The sequence below is a fragment of the Salvelinus fontinalis genome, chromosome 27, assembly GCF_029448725.1.
Source record: "Salvelinus fontinalis isolate EN_2023a chromosome 27, ASM2944872v1, whole genome shotgun sequence".
Lineage (NCBI taxonomy): Eukaryota > Metazoa > Chordata > Actinopteri > Salmoniformes > Salmonidae > Salvelinus > Salvelinus fontinalis.
The window spans coordinates 37,320,244-37,340,974 of record NC_074691.1 but is presented as its reverse complement, the minus strand read 5'-3'; the positions used below and the strand labels follow the sequence as shown (position 1 = coordinate 37,340,974).

Here is a 20,731-nt window from a genome sequence, read left to right as displayed (position 1 = left end):
GACGTATATTGTGCCTATTTAATGTAACCCTTGTTGTGAATAAAATATCACAAAGCAGCATACAACTGACCTAAACATTTAGAAATGATAAGTTCACTTCCGTGTTCAATAGACTGAAAACGCATCTGAAGTGCAAGTTTAACGTTGAGCTCACGTCTGAAGGCTTGGGGGGGGGGGGGGGGGGGGCATCTAATGCAGATCGCTGAAATATCCTAATGATTCTGAACACACTTCCTCAATTCAAATATTATGGCGACACGATAACAAAAGATGGTTTGGAAACTTGGGAATCAAGCTTGAATAATCAGTGTAGCCTTGTTATCGCCTGGACCATCTTCACGCCTAGAAGAAAAAAACTTCAAGGCTTCCGTCATAACAATCCATTTATTGGAAAAAAATATACGAATCCAGTCTGAATCGTCCTCTGGAATAACAGACATTCTGGGGTAATATTTACATAACCAACGTTCTCTAGTAATACTAGTCCCGTGCAAATAGGGCTTAGCCTAATTGTCTAAGGAAAGAGCAAACCAACTTAATTAGGTCTACAATTAATAGCCTAACTGTTAAAATGTCCTGGCTTTATAAACAATACATATATACAGTACCAGACAAAAGTTATAACACACCTACTCATTCAAGGGTTTTTATCAATTTGTACTATTTTCTACGTTGTAGAATAATAGTGAAGACATCAAATCAAAACTATATTTACTATATGGAGATTCTTCAAAGTAGCCACACACGGTCTGTGATTTATTTAGAATTCAAGGCACACTTAACCAGCATGGCTACCACAACATTCTAAAGCGATATGCCATCCCATCTGGTTTGCGCATAGTGGGACTATCAAAACACACCTCCAGCCAATGTAAGGGCTATTTGACCAAGAAGGAGAGTGATGGTGCAGCGTCAGATGACCTGGCCTCCACAATCACCCGACCTAAACACATATGAAATGGTTTGTGATGAGTTAAACCACAGAGTGAAGGAAAACCAGCTAACAACTGCTAAGCATATGTGGGAACTCCTTCAAGACTGTTGGAAAAGTATTCCTCATGAAGCTGGTTGAGAGAATGCCAAGAGTGTGCAAAGCTGTCATCAAGGCCAACCGTGGCTACTTTGAAGAATCTCAAATATAAAACATATTTAGATTTTTTTAAACACATCTTTGGTTACTACATGATTCCATATGTGTTATATTATAGTTTTGATGTCTTCACTATTATTCTACAACGTAGAAAACAGTACAAATAAAGAAAAACCCTTGAATGAGTAGGTGTGTCCAAACTTTTGACTGGTACTGTGTTTTTACAGATGTAACACAGATCTTGGGTCTGTTGTCTGTTTGAGTGTTTGTTTAATAGCCTACTGATTCCGTGAGCACCAAGCCTCACGCAACGGAAAAATGTCAGATAAAAAAATTTCACAGATTTGTCTGTTTTTAAATCTTTGCTATGAAGTAAAACATTTACAATTTGTTTTTCATTAGAATACACTGGCACTACTTATGATTTATTTAGTGTTGTTTACACTGTTCCAAACAGGCAGAAAGATAATATCGAAATCTAACAGCACATGTTTGTCATACATAATATGCACACAGCTCTCACTACCATACTCCATTTCTTATTGTTATTATTACGATCATCATTATATCAAGGTTATCATTAGTATGATTCGTATAGCTGCCTCGTAGAACCACCATTGAGCTGTAGGCCTAAGAGCACGTCCTGTTTAGTCTTAATATCATAACTTACTTAGGCTTATATTTTAATATATAGGCTACTGTATCAATCATTCATTCGTTTTATGCCATCACACAGCATATGAGACATTCATGCTTCGAAATGCAATCATGCATTTTTGTTTTAAAAATAAATAACAAAAAAAGGGAGTTTTGAATAATTAGTGTAAACAATAAATAAACCGCAATTCACAAATCCCATGCAACTGTTTAATCTGCTGTAATAAAGGCATATAATGGTTTTTTTTTATCTCCGTTACAACAGACTCTCTTGTACACTTCTTTATTAACGTAAACTCACCGCATTCCGTACAAATGTGCGCAACCGCGACATTCATGCGAGGCTACAAAGAAAACTAATGGGACTGTAGCGACTGTGTTGACTTCAAAATCGGGGTTGTGAACTAGGTTTCTATTCAAGCGTTGATCGACATGGTAATGGCTCTGTAGTATTGGAGAAAAGTTGAAAAAAGGGACCCTCCGTTACATCGTGACATGTCATGTCGTAACGTACAGCACGCATAAAGCAACTATTTCTGTCTTACAATCTCTCTCCACCAGGTGTAGCACTTCTCTAATCGTTTAAAAACAATAAATGGACAGTGACGGGGGTAAGGGGGGGGGATACCTAGTCATTTTTTGCGGCATCATTGCATGCGATCATCATTCTCAAAGCCGCTGTTTACTTCTAAGATCACTTTAGCACCGCCCTAAAAACCTGATTCAAATTCGACACAAACATTCAAATTAGGTATGTAATGACACATTATATAAACTCTTTATAGTGTTTTATTTACATTTTAGAGGCGATAAGGTGATAAGTTGGACAGATCGATGATAAAGAATTTTGTGATCAATTTACATAAATTTCAATTATCCTAATCGGTCTGCAACCCAGAGTGTGTAAAGTTCTGGTTTAAATGAAACATACAGAATTCCCAGTTCACAATTACTCAAACCCAGTTTTATTCACGAGAGCTCTGCCGTTCACATACAAAGATGTTCCTTTTATAACATACTTCTAACCTACGCACACACATACGCACTAACATTAGGAGAGCTATCTTCTTCTCTACAATTCTCACCACAGTTTCTCACTACCCAGCTGACAGTTCCAGTCTCTCCCAGATAGAGGAAACCTGGAGGGGGTGTTCCCTGTCCTATCTTATCTTCCCAGAGTTATAGCCGGGTCGGTTCAACCATAGTTAAATTGTTTCTAGGTGTTTTCTTAAGCATACACACATTTCTCTCTCCCAGTCTAAACTAGTTGGACTTATGTTTAATACTTTTAATTACTCATTGTCCATGCTACATAACCTCTAATCCCTAATGGTTATGTTTCCGGGTTTAATTATTTAATCATTTATATTTAAACCTTATAAACTCTTATCAATCGAGTGGGAAAAAAGCAATTTTCCCACAACATCTCTCCTTCTCACTATCACGCATTAGTTTCGCTTCCCCACCCGCCATTTAAAAAAAGACCCGACGGGGCTCATTGCCTGCTTGAATTACGTAGAAACGGGCAGCGTTTAGGTCATGTAATTGATTCTGTTGGAAAGGGGAGAAATTGTGCTTTACAATGGTATTGACATTACAGTTGATCTGGAAGTATTACGTTTTTGGGGCGCTAAAATAAGGTCAATTGTACGGACCAAGGCGATGTACGAGTTTATGTTAAGTGTTGTTTACACGGTTCTAAATGGTCAGAAAAAAAAGTATAAATATTGTAATCTAACAGCATCTGTTCAGCTCACAAACTACTCATCCAATGATTGCTCCTCTACCCTCTGTCTTGATCTCCAGTAGCTTCACAAGAGGCTGAATGTATCTCACAGGACAGCGAGGGAATCAGTGGCCCCTCTGTCGCTCTACATGTAGGCCATCTATCTGATTCTCTCGGTTCCAAACGAGTTGCCATTGCGTAGCATTGAAGGGAAGCCAGCGAGCATCTGGCCTCCATTGACAAAAAAAAGTATTTAAAAAATGTGCCAATCATAGTTAAGCTAATCTGAGCTAGCTCAACTGTGCATTTACATATGTCCCCATTACCAGTAAAACATAATCGAAACCTATTTCTTCACCATTTTGTTGTTCATTTGTTCAGCCGTTTCATTCTCAACCAGGATTTCTATGGAACACCATTTGGGTCTTTGCGTGCGTTTGGGTCAAATAACACAACATAATCTGTTTCGGTAGCTATAGTTAGCGAACTAACTACAAAGCTAGGTGTTATAATCTAAAATAACTCTAATTTATAAGACAGTTCTAATTTGATTAATGGTTGTCGGACCCATCTATGTGAAGCTTGCCACAATAAGGATTAGCCACACTAGAGGACTTTGCGGTTAGGCTTCAAAATAAAAGTATGGCATAATTATAATATTTGTATCACTGTCAATACCATACTTTTATTTTGAAGGCAGACTGCAAATTCCACTTTTGTGCCTAATCCTTATTGTGGCTAGGTTCACAAAACATAACCCGGTCCGGTCGAGCCTCACTAGCCAGATGAAGCTAGCTTGCTGTTTATAACGTTAGCTTTGGGCAACAGGGTTAAGTAGCTGGCTAGCTATTTATTTTAATGAACTTAAGTACAATTTCAATAGGCGAACAACAAGGGACAACCTAGCTAATACTTACTCACAAGGATTCCTAAATCATTGCTAAGAATAATGAAAATGACTGCAGTTTCTACTGGTCATTGTTTTCAGGCTGATTGTATTGGTGATAGCTAGGTACCAAGCTAAAGGCTAGCTACTCCAGAAGTTGTGGTAGAACAAATTATGCTTTATTACCAACATGGTATTGTAAACACATTGTTCGTGGCTGGTGTTTGCTTGTTTGACGACTTTTTTTGTACAGCTTTGACAGTGCTACTATCTTTTTTGACACGCAAAGACCCAAACGGCGTTCCATAGTATGTAGCTAATAGCAGTGACGCTATTACTGTGTAACTCCGGTAGGGCAACATCTGAAAAAAAAGCGCACTCCGTAGTTTGTCCTGGCGCTCGACCGGGTCGGTGAAAGCCAACATCACCCACGACAGAGAACGGTTGATTGTCAAGGGTAATGAATTTCATTATCTTGGCTTTAATGGATTTCGCCTTTGAGTTGTCTCGCTGAAATGTTCTTACTCTTTCAAATGACTGCTGGACTTGTTGACTGCTCGATCCACACAGCAGACGTTGTGGGCTAGGTTAGGAATGCTGTGTTGCACGTGAAACTCAAAATTCTACGTGGCATTATTACGTCATATAACTACGTTTTATAGGTATGCACGGTACCTTTGACATCGGTTTTTAACATCGGCGTTAAACTAGACATAAGCCGATAACAATGTTGATATTTTTAGCTAATAACTGCCGATTCCGATATGTTCACCAATAAATCGTGCATCCCTAATTGAGAGCATACTTCATTGACAGAAAAACTTGAATTGTCAAAACTTGTTGTTTTGTTTTCCAGTGGCTAGCTAGCTAAAATGGACTTGTAGTTTTACTTAATTCTCCGTACTGGCCAATGAATATAACAGCGATTCTGATCCAACCATTAATTCATACATTGTTATGCCACTGACCTAAGAGGATGGAAGTTCAATATGTAGCTAGATGAAGAAGGCTAATGTTAACTAGCTAACATTGCCCACTAATGGAGGTTAGGCTAGCGAGCAAGCACTTTAGCCAGGTAGCCTGGCCGTTTTGTCAACATGAAAGAGGAGGATGGCATTGGCGTTTCACTACAAGTATAGTGAGTCAACATGTTTTTCTACTTGCACAAACGCGCATGCACACAGACATCAGAACCATGGACAGCCACGTCATATTTAGCTTAGTTGATTGGACTAAATTGTTTTGGGGTATATTGTTGATGTCACTGTATTAGACTAAGGATAGGTGATTTGATGATGTTGAAATTAAAAAATGGTGCTGGAATAGTGGAGGCAGCTCCTGTTCACTTTGCGACTCGCGCTAACTCTGTGGTTCTAAATCAATAGTAGTTTGTGGTCCGGAAATGTCTGAAACATTAACTTGCTTGAACATGCTGTAGGTCATGTGACTGTCTGTTACTGTTCATGCAATATGCTTTGTGGACTTCACTGGACAGAGGTTGCTCTCCGGTTTTGTGAAAAAACAAAAAAAGGTGTGGTTGACTTCATTCTGTGTCTTCTTATTGTCAAGGCCTTTAGGCCTGTATATATATATACACTGCTCAAAAAAATAAAGGGAACACTTAAACAACACAATGTAACTCCAAGTCAATCACACTTCTGTGAAATCAAACTGTCCACTTAGGAAGCAACACTGTCTTGCTAATTGCCTATAATTTCCACCTTTTGTCTATTCCATTTGCACAACAGCATGTGAAATTTATTGTCAATCATTGTTGCTTCCTAAGTGGAAAGTTTGATTTCACAGAAGTGTGATTGACTTGGAGTTACATTGTGTTGTTTAAGTGTTCCCTTTATTTTTTTGAGCAGTGTATATCATGGCCGTTAGGCATACGAATTAACAGGTTATAGAGCAAACAATTACAGTGCATACGGAAAGTATTCAGACCCCTTGACTTTTTCCACATTTTGTTACGTTACAGCCTTATTCTAATATGGATTAAATAAAATGTTTTCCTTTTCCTCAAAATACCCCATAATAACAAAAAGAAAAATAGTTTTCAAAATGTTTGCATATTTATTAAAATTAAGAAACAGAAATAACTTATTTACATAAGTATTCAAACCCGTTGCTATGAGACTCGAAATTGAGCTCAGGTGCATCCTGTTTCCATTGATCCTCCTTAAGATGTTTCTACAACTTGATTGGAGTCCACCTGGAAAAGCACATACCTGTCTATATAACGTCCCACAGTTGACAGTTCATGTCAGAGCAAAAACAAAGCCATGAGGTCGAAGGAATTGTCTGTAGAGCTCCGAGACAGGATTGTGTCGAGGAACAGATCTGGGGAAGGGTACGAAAAATTCTCCAGCATTGAAGGTCCCCAAGAACAAAGTGGCCTCCATCGTTCTTAAATGGAAGAAGTTTGGAACCACCAATACTCTTTCTCGAGCTGGCCGCCCGGCCAAACTGAGCAATCGGGGGAGAAGGGCCTTGGTCAGGGAGGCGACCAAGAACCCAATGGTCACTCTGACAGAGTTACTCTGTGGAGATGGGAGAACCTTCAAGAAGAACAAACATCTCTGCAGCACTCCACCAAATCAGGCCTTTATGGTAGAGTGGCTAGACGCAAGCCACTCATCAGTACAAGGCATGACAACACGTTTCGAGTTTGCCAAAAGGCACCTAAAGGATTCTCAAAACATGAGGAACAAGATTCTCTGGTCTGATGAAACCAAGATTGAACTCTTTGCTCCGAGGTCACCTGGCAACATCCCTACAGTGAAGCATGGTGGTGGCAGCATCATGCTGTGGGGATGTTTTTCAGCGGCAGGGACTGGGAGACTAGTCAGGATTGAGGGAAAGATGAACGGAGCAAAGTACAGTGAGAGCCTTGACGAAAACCTGCTCCAGAGCACTCAGCACCTCAGACTGTGATGAAGGTTCACCTTCCAACAGGACAACGACCCTAAGCATACAACTAAGACAGCGCAGGAGTGGTTTCGGGACAAGTCTCTGAATGTCCTTGAGTGGCCCAGCCAGAGCCCGGAATTTAATCCGATCTAACATCTCTGGAGAGACCTGAAAATAGCTGTGCAGCGACGCTCCTCATCCAACCTGACAGAGCTTGAGAGGATCTGTAGAGAAGAATGGGAGAAACTCCCCAAATACAGGTGTGCCAAGATTGTTCATTTGTCTTCCTGATTTGTATACTCTTATTATTGCTTGTTGAGCTCCAGACATGGATTATCTGCAGATAAATTATAAAAACATTCTCTGAAGATGGTAATTCCTCAGTGCAGGAATGATATAGTGAGGAGAGACTCATATTGTTCCACACACATTATTGCAGTGCGTTTAAATTGTCTTCCATTCTTTTGCAGGCCATCTGTGGCGCAGCAGTCTAAGGCACTGCATCTCAATGCTAGAGGCGTCACTACAGACCCTGGTTCAACCGGCCGTGATCGGGAGTCCCATAGGGCGCCGCACAATTGGCCCAGTGTCGTCCGGGTTAAGGGAGGGTTTTTGGCCGGGGTAGGCCGTCATTGTAAAATAAGAATTTGTTCATAACTGACTTGCCTAGTTAAATAAAGGTTAAATATTATTATTAGTTTAAGGTCTGAAACAAATGTATTTGAACTGACATTTCACAATCTGAGATAATGGTAGGCAGCGTTTAAGGATTTAAATTAGAGTGACACATTTTTATTGGTTTTAGTTCAATTTCTAAGCATTGCTGAACAAAGAGCTGTTTGGGAGCCAGATGATCCAGCTCATAGAAAAGACTTGAAATGCCGATCACTAGCAGTTGATGTGATAACCGTCTTCTGGGTTGATGGAAATACCTTCCCCCAAAACCTTGTCAATTAAATGTTAACTGCAAAGTAGGCTTACCTGGCAGAAGTATATCATGAGTAAGTATATAATTTGTATCCATTATTTGTTATTTGCCATTAAATGAGCAGCAGCAGTAGTACAGAACCATGCTAGACCAGTACATTAGATGGCACACTAGATGTGCAATTAAAGGGCCAGATGCTCAATTAAAGTGGAATTACACTCAAATCTAAATTTGTTCGTTTTCTTCCAGACCTAAAAATGTTGTCTTCTGACGTGATGCAATCAGAAACTCAAAACATCTTATTTTCTCTATTAGCAATTGTAATTTTGAGTGAAAAACTAAAAAATATAAAACGAGGCTAAATAAAACTGAAAAACAATTTGGGGAAAAAATAAAATATCTATATTTGTTTGGGGGGGGTCAAAGATTTTATTAACCATTACCAGGTATATTGACAGAAATGCATTGTGCACTACTTTCTCTTGTACACTAAGGACCTGGAGAAGAGCTGCAGAGGAGGAGTAGAGACTCCTTGAAAGCTAGGGGGGGAAAGTGTGTAGCTCGCGACATGTTATTTTTATTTTTTTTAAGTAGCTGTCATGCTAGAAAAGGTTGGAGACCCCTGAGCTAAACAATATCAAATTGCCCCCACATGCCATGGTTCCCAAACCAAAGGGACAACTGGTTCAATATAGCCAGCGGTTGCGTGTGTTCATCTTGTTGTGGAGGGAAGGAGAGAGAGCGAGAGATGTCAAGGGAAACCCGTTGTCAAGAAAATCAGATTATTCTACGCGATTCAAAATGTGCAACGGTGTGCTTCAAGAGCGAGGTGAAAATGGTAGCCGCATCCGTATGTCTTCGATAGAGATTGTGGCAGTGAGGAAGCAAAGGAACGCATACAAAACAACATTTGCAAACATTACTCTCGCTCGTACACCTTGCACCATCACCTTTCATCGTATCTAAACTCACCACTTCCAATTTCCAGACACTCCTCACAAGCTAACATGTATTGTATCTACCTTTAGCTGTTTTTAATCTACCTTTACAAAGTAATTTGATCTACATTTAGCTTAGTTAGTTGAATAGCCCAAACAGCACATTTACATCCGTCAGTTTTCTGAATATCTCCTGTTTGCCACAGTGCATCATGGCATGCTATACTATTATATGAATCAAAGCGTCGCAGAAAACTCACCTTTCTTCTCCCCACCTCCGCCGTTCTAAGACACAGATTCCAGGGAAAACTGCTATCACAATGTTTGGCCACGAAAAATAAAGTGCGAGTCGACTTTTTAGATTTTCACCACGAAAACGTCAAAAAATAGTATTATTGTATTTTCTTGTGCGATGTTCCGCTTACTCCAAGTGTCTGCTTCCTTTTGCGATTGTTCAACTTCGAAGTTCATACAAAGTTGCAGGAAAACAGCTCCTCGTCGCAGCAGCTGCTGGAGGGATGAGGTCACTGCAACTCAATCAAACACAGTACAATGCTCTCGCGAGGAGCAGGAAGGAAACGACCGCTGATTGGCAAAGGATGGGGACCCGTTCCGTTGCTCTGGCAACAACAGCAGCCAGCTACACTGGCTATGTAATGCTGTAAGGCAATGAATCCCACCAAATGCATTTAAGTTTTTCTGTAGTTTTAGCGTTTCTTTTCAGTTCAAATCAAAGGAAAGTTCTGGAAACATTATGGTGCCAGAATTACAAACGGCTGATATGCCATCAACAACATCACCCCGTTGCTTTAACTTTCCACTGGTGGTGCTTTGACATCTCATCTCAGCTGTTGACTAGTAGGCCTAATTTAGCTAGTGGTACCGAAAGACTTGTAATTGGTAAATATTGCTTTCTGTTTTACTACTTTAAGCACAAGTACGTCTTCATCTGTACATGTAGTTATCAAACGTATCGTTGGCATATTTTGGCAGGTGTCTTCACTCGCTCCCTGGAGCTAAATCGAGGGCCAAGTGGGTAACGTTAGTGAATTGGACCTCCACTTTAGATGGCGATCAAACTGCATCCGGGGATTCCACCAAGGGAAAGTGGCTAGCGAAGAAAAAATAACGTGTTTGGACTGCAGCCAGGAAGTTGTCTTTGAAAACAATGGCAAGTAGATGGACCAAACACGTGCAAAGTGGACTTTGTCTCTCTGATCATCGCTCCCTCGCTTGGGAAAGGGATATTTAAGGTACACTCGGATGTTGCGATGTAAAACGTAATTCAAGGGCTGAGGGTTGTCTACTTTGAGTTTGTAGTGCAGTCCCTGATTTTTTTCCCACTTTAGGATTTAGGACAAAATCCTATATGGCTGCCAATTTATAGACAAACCGGTGTAGACAACAATATGGCTTTGAAGTAATGGTTAGTGCTAGTTTGGATAATTGGGTAGTCCTTAAACATAACCCTTACCTTAACCGTTTTAAATGTCAACTTCAATTGAGTATGTACCTCCCAAGGATCCCAGATATCAATGATGGGCATACCTCTGCATTAGCAGTCAACCACAGGAGGCTGATGGGAGGAACTATAGGAGGACGGGCTCATTGTAATGGCTGAATGGTATAAATCAGGGTTGGGCAACTCCAGTCCTCGAGGGCCTGATTGGTGTCACGCTTTTTCTCCATCCCTCCTAGCAAACACAGCTGATTTAATCAAATTACATTCTAAACGGAAGATTATGATTAGGTGATTGTTGGAGTCAGGTGTGTTAGCTGGGCCCTGGGGCAAGACTGTGACACCAATCAGGCCCCTGAGGACTGGAGTTGCCCACCCCAGGTATAAATGGAACAGTATCAAACACATGGACACCACATGTTTGTCTCCTTATCATTAATTCCATTCCATTCATTAAAATGAACCCACCCTCCTATAGCTCCTCCCACCAGCATCATCTGCAGTCAACATAGATTAGAATATGGCGATGGCTTCCAGTGCCAACAGTGTTTTGATAAGACAGGCTAGACCTACTGAACAAAACAAGATTACTGTGATGGACTTGTTTTGTAAATGCGATGGCGTATGCCTCGAATCAATGGCTTGTTTCTACCAGTGTTTCCGCCAAAGTCATTTTGCTGTGGTGCAGCGTTTTCTACTTTCTACCAATGATATATATAAATCCTGGATTGCTGATGCTATTTAATGGCCAATGAGAGGTTTTGAAGCCACCAGTCAGACATTAGAGCGTCTTTGACAGCATGGGCAGCGCTATTGAGGCTATCTCCAAATAAAAGTCATCAATGTCCTTCTTCATTGGCTGATTGCTCCCAACTCATAGTAATCCCCACCCAGTTGACTACTTTAAAATAGTGGAAGCCCTCAATGGCAAAATCCATGCTAAAACAGATCATATCCCTCATTGACCGCCATACAAAAATGCCTCCCTTCATTGGTTTAGTTTCATGGACAGATTTTGGGCGGAGTAAAACCTCTCGCTGCGCCTCTTCCCGTCTAATAAGAATGAATGGAGTTCTGTACTATTTCAAGAAACATTTTGTCAAAGGACAAAATTACATATATTTAAGTATCTTTTTTGTGTCTTTTTTGTTGACCTCACAAAATATCATTTCAAAGTATGCTTTAAGGTGTCTGTAATAATAGAATAAATGTGGCAAAAACAAATGTAGACAATAATAAATGCATTTCTAAAAGGCCCCACAGTGGACATGTCATAATTCCCATAAAACCTAGCGGTTAAATAGGGAAATGGTTCCAGTAATTTTTCCTCCATTCATTTTTCCTATCTATCGGTTCTCCCCGATTCGAAAATGCTAATTAGCATCAAAGTAGACATCATGCAAAACTACAAATCCCAGCAAGCTCCTGCACGTCATCTCTAGCTGACACCTTTGCTAACAGTTATTGTGTCAATTTCAAACTTGCCCAAGACAGTTCACAGAATTGTCAATTTAAGGCCATTTTGCCATTTTATGAATTACAAAATGTAGTTAACATTAGATAGTTAATCCAGAGATTCTTACCATTGCCTCGATTTGGCAGTCTCATTCATAGCATCAAGGCATTTGTAGTTCTGTATGATAGCCACATTAGCAGCTAATTAGCATTTTGGGGGGAAAGCGGGGGGGAATAGAGGCATATATATTGATATAAGTCACCTTGTTTGAGAGAGATTTACACTGTTATCAAAACGTCTCGCCAAGGTAAACCTACACGAAACACAGCCCTTATTATAAGTGTTTCTAAAATCCCCTATGGGAAAAATGAATGAATAGTAGAAAAACAATTGGAACCATTTCCCTGTTTAACCGCTAAGTTTTATGGGTATTTTTGACTCATACTGTGGTACACTATAGCTTCCCCACCATCGTACAACATGTTCTGGGAGTGCCAAGATAAGAGGTACGGTGGCTTCAAAATAGTGCTCCCTGTCAGTCATCAAGTGTATATATAAATCATTAGTTTATACACTGTACACAATTCAGATTTGACACAAGCAAGGCAACATGCAAGGCAAGGTCAGGGCTAGGCTACACAAAGGGCTAGTTTGTGTAAAAATGGCTTTGGGGGCTACAGTATATCTACGATAGATGATGTCACAGCCATGTCAGATCTCTCTCTCTCTAGTTTATCATTGCTGACTCCATAGATGAAGCAGATAATGTGTGGGCTGGCCTATCTGTCCTTCACTGAGCTGCAGAACAGTCGGTCATTATTCCAGTGTCATCCAGGATTATATAATAATCTAATAAAAACAAAGGGAGACAGATTATGTTAATTAAAACCACACTATTTCAGTATTATTACTATGGACATTGATAACACCTACTTCAATCTGTCATGGGTTGATAATCTGTGTGTGTGTTGAGTGGGTGGTTGTTATTGTCGTCTAAGGAAAACAAAAAGCTACCTTCATAGGATTAGTGTGAAGAATAATTGTTTTAATTTAACCAGATGCTGCTGGATATTTCTATGGATTAGGGATTAAAGTATAAAACGGCCGTCTCATAGATCTGCTAAAGAGTGGGTTTGTTTGGTTGAGAGGCGTAAATGTTGCATTTTCTCTCTCTGATAATCTAGAGGTAAGAGGGCTCATGAGGCTCAGCAGGGCCGATACTTCAGGTCTTGTAACATGAATTCATCTTTCTTTGCGATTAAGGGATTTTGGAGCATAAAATGTTGACCACAACGCCAGCGTTTACATTTAAATGTACACATACAGAGCATTCTGAAGTATTCCGACCCCTTGAGGTTTTCCACCTTTTGTTATGTTGACAAAGCAAAAACAGTTTTTTTTTCATGTTTGCAAATGTATAAAATAAAAATAAAATAGAAAACAGAAATATCACATTTACATAAGTATTCAGACCCTTTACTCAGTACTTTGTTGAAGCACCTTTGGCAGCGATTACAGCCTCGAGTATTCTTGGATATGAGACTACAAACCTGGCACATTCGTAAAGTATTCAGATCCCTAGACTTTTTCCACATTTTGTGACATTACAGCCTTATTCTAACTAACACTGGTGATAGAAAAAATGTAGTTAATAAATCTACACATTACCCCATAATAACAAAGCAAAAAAAAAAAAGGGACATTTTTGCATATTAAAAATAAAAAACTAGCACATTTACATAAGTATTCAGACCCTTTGCTATGCGTGACCTCACATTGAGGAATTCCTGTTCCGTGGTCTCCAGGATACAGCGGAATGGGAAGAAAGGACCCCATTCACTAGGTTCCTCTCGAGCCCCTACACCTATAGACGTTAACATGAAAAAAGACAGAACGCTGTTTTCACATACACAAGGCTTTTGTCTCTCTCACCACAGGGCGTAATGCCAACAACAGGACTTAATATAGACGTAATTTGATGCACTTGGTTTTGTTATAGTGTTAAACATAGTATTTCATGTACGTGCCTATTATTGGATGTTTGAGTTGCTCATTGGAGAAAGGTGTTGGGGAATGTATTGATGGAATGTTGTTAGGGAATGTATTGATGGAATGTTATTAGGGAATGTATTGATGGAATGTTGTTGGGGAATGTATTGATGGAATGTTGTTGGGGAATGTAGTGATGGAATGTTGTTGGGGAATGTAGTGATGGAATGTTGTTGGGGAATGTATTGATGGAATGTATTGATGGAATGTTGTTGGGGAATGTATTGATGGAATGTTGTTGGGGAATGTATTGATGGAATGTTATTAGGGAATGTTGTTAGGGAATGTATTGATGGAATGTTGTTGGGGAATGTATTGATGGAATGTTGTTGGGGAATGTATTGATGGAATGTTATTAGGGAATGTTGTTAGGGAATGTATTGATGGAATGTTGTTGGGGAATGTATTGATGGAATGTTGTTGGGGAATGTATTGATGGAACGTTGTTGGGGAATGTATTGATGGAATGTTGTTGGGGAATGTATTGATGGAATGTTGTTGGGGAATGTATTGATGGAATGTTGTTGGGGAATGTATTGATGGAATGTTGTTAGGGAATGTATTGATGGAATGTTGTTAGGGAATGTATTGATGGAATGTTGTTAGGGAATGTATTGATGGAATGTTGTTAGGGAATGTATTGATGGAATGTTGTTAGGGAATGTATTGATGGAATGTTGTTAGGGAATGTATTGATGGAATGTTGTTGGGGAATGTATTGATGGAATGTTGTTGGGGAATGTATTGATGGAATGTATTGATGGAATGTATTGATGGAATGTTGTTAGGGAATGTATTGATGGAATGTTGTTAGGGAATGTATTGATGGAATGTTGTTAGGGAATGTATTGATGGAATGTTGTTAGGGAATGTATTGATGGAATGTTGTTAGGGAATGTATGGATGGAATGTTGTTAGGGAATGTATTGATGGAATGTTGTTAGGGAATGTATTGATGGAATGTTGTTGGGGAATGTATTGATGGAATGTTGTTGGGGAATGTATTGATGGAATGTTGTTGGGGAATGTATTGATGGAATGTTGTTGGGGAATGTATTGATGGAATGTTGTTAGGGAATGTATTGATGGAATGTTGTTGGGGAATGTATTGATGGAATGTATTGATGGAATGTTGTTAGGGAATGTATTGACGGAATGTATTGATGGAATGTTGTTGGGGAATGTATTGATGGAATGTTGTTAGGGAATGTATTGATGAAATGTTGTTAGGGAACGTATTGATGGAATGTTGTTAGGGAACGTATTGATGGAATGTTGTTAGGGAATGTATTGATGGAATGTTGTTAGGGAATGTATTGATGGAATGTTGTTGGGGAATGTATTGATGGAATGTTGTTAGGGAATGTATTGATGGAATGTTGATTAGTGTCTCTTCCAAGGAGACATGCGGGAAACAAACTAATAAACACTGGAAAACAGCTTTGTTATTCTTTGTATGTATTTTGTATTCATTGAAGTAACAATGGGAAAGTGTAGAGGAAGTAGTAGCATGTAGAGGTACTGTATAAGTAGTCCAGAGTCGGGACAAGTATAGTGTTTTAGTCACGGTATTACAACGTTATAGCAAACAAGCTCCTGCTCGGACATCAGAACAGCGATTGCTAATCTCATTTTGAATGAAAATGTGAATTTCAACATGTCCCTAATCCCCGGCACTCGAAAGAGGAAGCTGCGGTAAAAGAGAGGCAGATGAGGCGGCATCCTTATGAGACTACGTCGGCGAGCAAATAGACCACCATTGTCCTCTGTTCTATTAGCGAATGTGCAGTCACTGGAGAACAAACTGGATGAGCTCCATTCAAGACTATCCTATCAATGGGAACTGAAACACTGTAATATCCTATGTTTTTCAGAGTCGTGGCTGAACAACGACATGGATAATATACCCTGAGTAGACAAAAACATTAGTAACACCTTCCTAATATTGAGTTGCAACCCCTTTTGCCCTCAGAACAGCCTCAATTCATTGGGGCATGGACTCTATAAGGTCTCAAAAGCGTTCCACAGGGATGCTGGCCCATGTTGACTCCAATATTTCCCACAGTTGTGTCAAGTTGGCTGGATGTCCTTTGTGTGGTGGACCATTCTTGATACACACGAGATACTGTTGAGTGTGTGTAACGGTAGTCCTCCTCCTCTTCATCCGAAGAGGAGGAGTAGTGATCGAACCAAGGCGCAGCGTAGTGAAATGACATGATTTATTGAACACGACGGAAAAACAAACTAAACTTGCATAAACAAACAAAACAAATAAACGATGCAGACAGACCTGAACGACGAACTTACATATAACGTGAAGAACGCAATGAACAGGAACAGACTACATAAAACGAACAAACCGAAAACAGTCCCGTATGGTGCAAACATATACACAGACACAGGAGACAACCACCCACAACGAACACTGTGAAAACGCCTACCTAAATATGACTCTTAATTAGAGGAACGCCAAACACCTGCCTCTAATTAAGAGCCATACCAGGCAACCCAATAAACCAACATAGAAACAGAAAACATAGAAATGCCCACCCAACTCACGTCCTGACCAACTAACACATAAAACTAACAGAAAACAGGTCAGGAACGTGACAGTGTGAAAAACCCGGCAGCATTGCAGTTCTTGACACACTCAAACCGGTGCGCCTGGCACCTACTACAAAACCCTGTTCAAAGGCACTTAAATATTTTGTCTTGTCCATTCACCTTCTGAATGGCACTGATTGAAATGGATTTAACAGGTGACATCAATAAGCATTCATATACTCTATACTAGGCGGTGTCAGAGGAACGGCCAAAGAATTGTCAAAGACTCCAGTCACCCTAGTCATAGACTGTAATCTCTGGTACCGCACGGCAAGTGGTAGCGGAGCACCAAGTCTAGGACCAAAAGGCAAAGGCTCCTTAACAGCCCCCAAGCCATAAGACTGCTGAACAGTTCATCAAATGGCTCCAGGACTATTTACATTGCCCCCCCCCCCCTTTCCATTTGTTTTATACACTGCTGCTACTCGCTGTCTTATCTATGCATAGTCCATGTACAAATTATCACTGATGTGAGTAAGACCTTTAAGCAGGTTAACATTTGCAAGGCCGCGGGGCCAGATGGAAAACCAGGACGTGTACTCAGAGCATGCGCTGACCAGCTGGCAAGTGTCTTCACGGACATTTTTAACCTCCCCTGACCCAGTCTGTAATACCAATTTGTTTCAAGCAGACCACCATATTCCCCGTGCCCAAAAACGCCAAGGTAACCTGCCTAAATGAATATCGCCGCATAGCACTCTCATTAAAAGCCATGAAATGATTTGAAAGACTGTTCATGACTCACATCAACACCATCATCCCAGACACCCTAGACCCACTCCAATTCACATACTGCCCCAACAGAACCACAGATGATGCAATCTCAATTGCACTTCACACTGCCCTCATACACCTGGACAAGATGAACACCTATGTAAGAATGCTGTTCATAGCCTACAGCTCAGCGTTCAACACCATAGTACCCTCCAAGCTCAAGACCCTGGGACTGAACACCTCCCTCTGCAACTGGATCCTGGACTTCCTGACGGGCCACCCCCAGGTGGGGAGGGTAGGCAACAACACATCCGCCTCGCTGATCATCAACAAGGGGGCTCCACAGGGGTGTGTGCTTAGTCCCTTCCTGTACACACTGTTCACCCATGGCCACACACGACTCCAACACCATCATCAAGTTTGCTGATGACACAATGGTGGTAGGACTGATCACCGACAATGAGACAGCCTATAGGGAGGAGGTCAGTCCTGGCAAGTGTGGTGCCAGGTCAACAACCTGTCCCTCAAGAAAGAGCGGGTCGAGAGATGACAACCTCTCCCGTAGTGAAGAAGGGTCGAGAGCTTCAAGTTCCTCGGTGTACACAACACTAAGGAATTAACATGGTCCACACACAACAACACAGTTGTGAAGATGGCATGACGGCACCTCTAGGTGAGTTTGGCCCAGTACACTGCCATCCAGGACTAAACCAGAAGGTGTCAGAGGAAGGCCCAAAAAATGGTCAAGTACTCCAGCCACCCAAGCCATAGACTGTTCTCTTTGCTACCGCACAGCAAGCGGTACCAGTGCACCAAGTCTGGAACCAACAGGACCCTGAACAGCTTCTACCCCCCAAGACATTAGACTGCTCAACAAGACTGATAAACAAGACTGCTCAACAAGACTGCTAAATAGCTCATCAAATGGCTACCCGGACTACCTGCATTGACCCTTTTTTGCACTGACTCTATGCACACACTGGACTCTACCCACACACTGGACTCTACCCACTCACTGGACTCTACCTACACACTGGACTCTACACACACTGGACTCTACCCACACACTGGACTCTACCCACACACTGGACTCTACCCACTCACTGGACTCTACCCACACTGGACTCTACCCACACTGGACTCTACCCACACACTGGGCTCTACCCACACACTGGACTCTACCCACACACTGGACTCTACCCACACACTGGACTCTAACCACACTGGACTCTACCCACACACTGGACTCTACCCACACACTGGACTCTACCCACTCACTGGACTCTACCCACACTGGACTCTACCCACACTGGACTCTACCCACACACTGGGCTCTACCCACACACTGGACTCTAACCACACTGGACTCTAACCACACTGGACTCTACCCACACTGGACTCTACCCACACACTGGACTCTACCCACACACTAGACTCTACCCGACACACTGGACTCTACCCAACACGCTGGACTCTACCCACACACTGGACTCTAACCACACTGGACTCTACCCACACACTGGACTCTACCCACACTGGACTCTACCCACACACTGGACTCTACCCACACACTGGACTCTACCCACACACTGGACTCTACCCACACTGGAATCTACCCACACTGGACTCTACCCACACACTGGACTCTACCCACACACTGGACTCTACCCACACACTGGACTCTACCCACACACTGGACTCTACCCACACACTGGACTCTACCCACACTGGAATCTACCCACACACTGGGCTCTACCCACACACTGGACTCTACCCACACACACACACCGTGCATTCGGAAAGTATTCAGACCCCCACATTTTGTTACGTTAGAGCCTTATTCTAAAATTGTTTCTCCTTATTTTTTGGTACCCTTCACCAGATCTTTGCCTCGCCACAGTCCTGTCTCGGTGCTCTACAGACAATTCCTTCGACCACATGGCTTGGTTTTTGCTCTGACTTGCACTGTCAACTGTGGGCCCTTATATAGACAGGCAAAGCTTTTCTGTTTTTTTTGTTTAATAAATGTGCAACGTTTTCTAAAAACCTGTTTTCACCTGTTTTCACTTTGTCATTATGGGGTATTGTGATGTCATTATGGGGTATTGTGATGTCATTATGGGGTATTGTGATGTCATTATGGGGTATTGTGAAGTCATTATGGGGGTATTATGTGTAGATTAATGAGGAAATGTTTTTATTTAATCCATTTTAGAATAAGGCTGTAACGTAACAAAATGTGGAAAAAGTCAAGGGGTCTGAATACTTTCCGAATGCACTGTATACACACACACTACATACGCCCACACACACATAACACATGCATACTGATGACACACACACACACACACACTAACTGCTGCTACTGTTTATCTATCATGTTACCTAGTCACTTTACCCCTACCTACAGTATATGTACATACAGTAGCTACCTCAATTACCTCATTACCTCATACACATCGGTAGTCCCTGTATATATCCATGTTATTTTTATTTGTTATTCACTGGTTATTTATTCCTTGTGTAACTGTTTACATTTTATATTTACATCTTCTTCTTTTTTTTAATCTTTTCACCTGAATTGTTGGTAAAGGACCCGTAAGTAAGTATTTCACTGTGAGTCTGCACCTGTTGTTGGTATATGACAAATAAAATTTGATTCGATTTTTATTTAGATCTAAAGTATTTTAATAATTTATTACATCTATGGCTTGTTGCAATACCCCAGCATATTTAAACCAATTACCTGAGGCATATCATATCATATGGGCTCCCGAGTGGTGCAGCGGTCTAAGGCACTGCATCTTAGTGCTAGAGGCGTCACAACAGACACCCTGGTTCAAATCCAGGCTGTATCATAACCGGCCGGGATTGGGAGTTCCATAGGGAAGTGCACAATTGGCCCAGCGTCGTCCGGGTTTGGCCGGGGTAGGCCGTCATTGTGGCTGCTTTGTGTGATGTATTGTCGTCTCTACCTTCTTGCTGTTGTATGTGCCCAATAATGTTTGTACCATGTTGTGTTGCTACCATGCTGTGTTGTCATGTGTTGCTGCCTTGCTATGTTGTTGTCTTAGGTCTCTCTTGATGTAGTCTTGTGTTGTCTCTGTTGTTGAGATGTGTGTTTTGTCATATATTTATATTGTATTTTTTATTTTTAATCCCAGGCCCCCGTCCCCGCAGGAGGCCTTTTGGTTGGCCGTCATTGTAAATAAGAATTTGTTCTTAACTGACTTGCCTAGTTAAATAAAGGTTCCTTGGGCCCCTTGGAGCCAAACAAATAAACCCAAAGAGAAGGCCCTATACAATCAGCT

General features: G+C 41.2%; 1 protein-coding gene across 6 annotated transcripts in view; it reads right to left on the bottom strand.

Annotated features, from left to right (window-relative positions):
- The window catches only part of LOC129825522 (signal-induced proliferation-associated 1-like protein 1), a 224,658-nt gene extending 214,974 nt beyond the window's left edge, over positions 1–9,684 (bottom strand). For all 6 annotated transcript variants that reach the window (XR_008754897.1, XR_008754900.1, XR_008754896.1 and 3 more), the window contains exon 1: positions 9,399–9,684. The gene's annotated coding sequence lies outside the window, so the exon portion shown is untranslated. The remainder of the gene's footprint in view (positions 1–9,398) is intronic.
- Between the last annotated feature and the right edge of the window lie 11,047 nt (positions 9,685–20,731).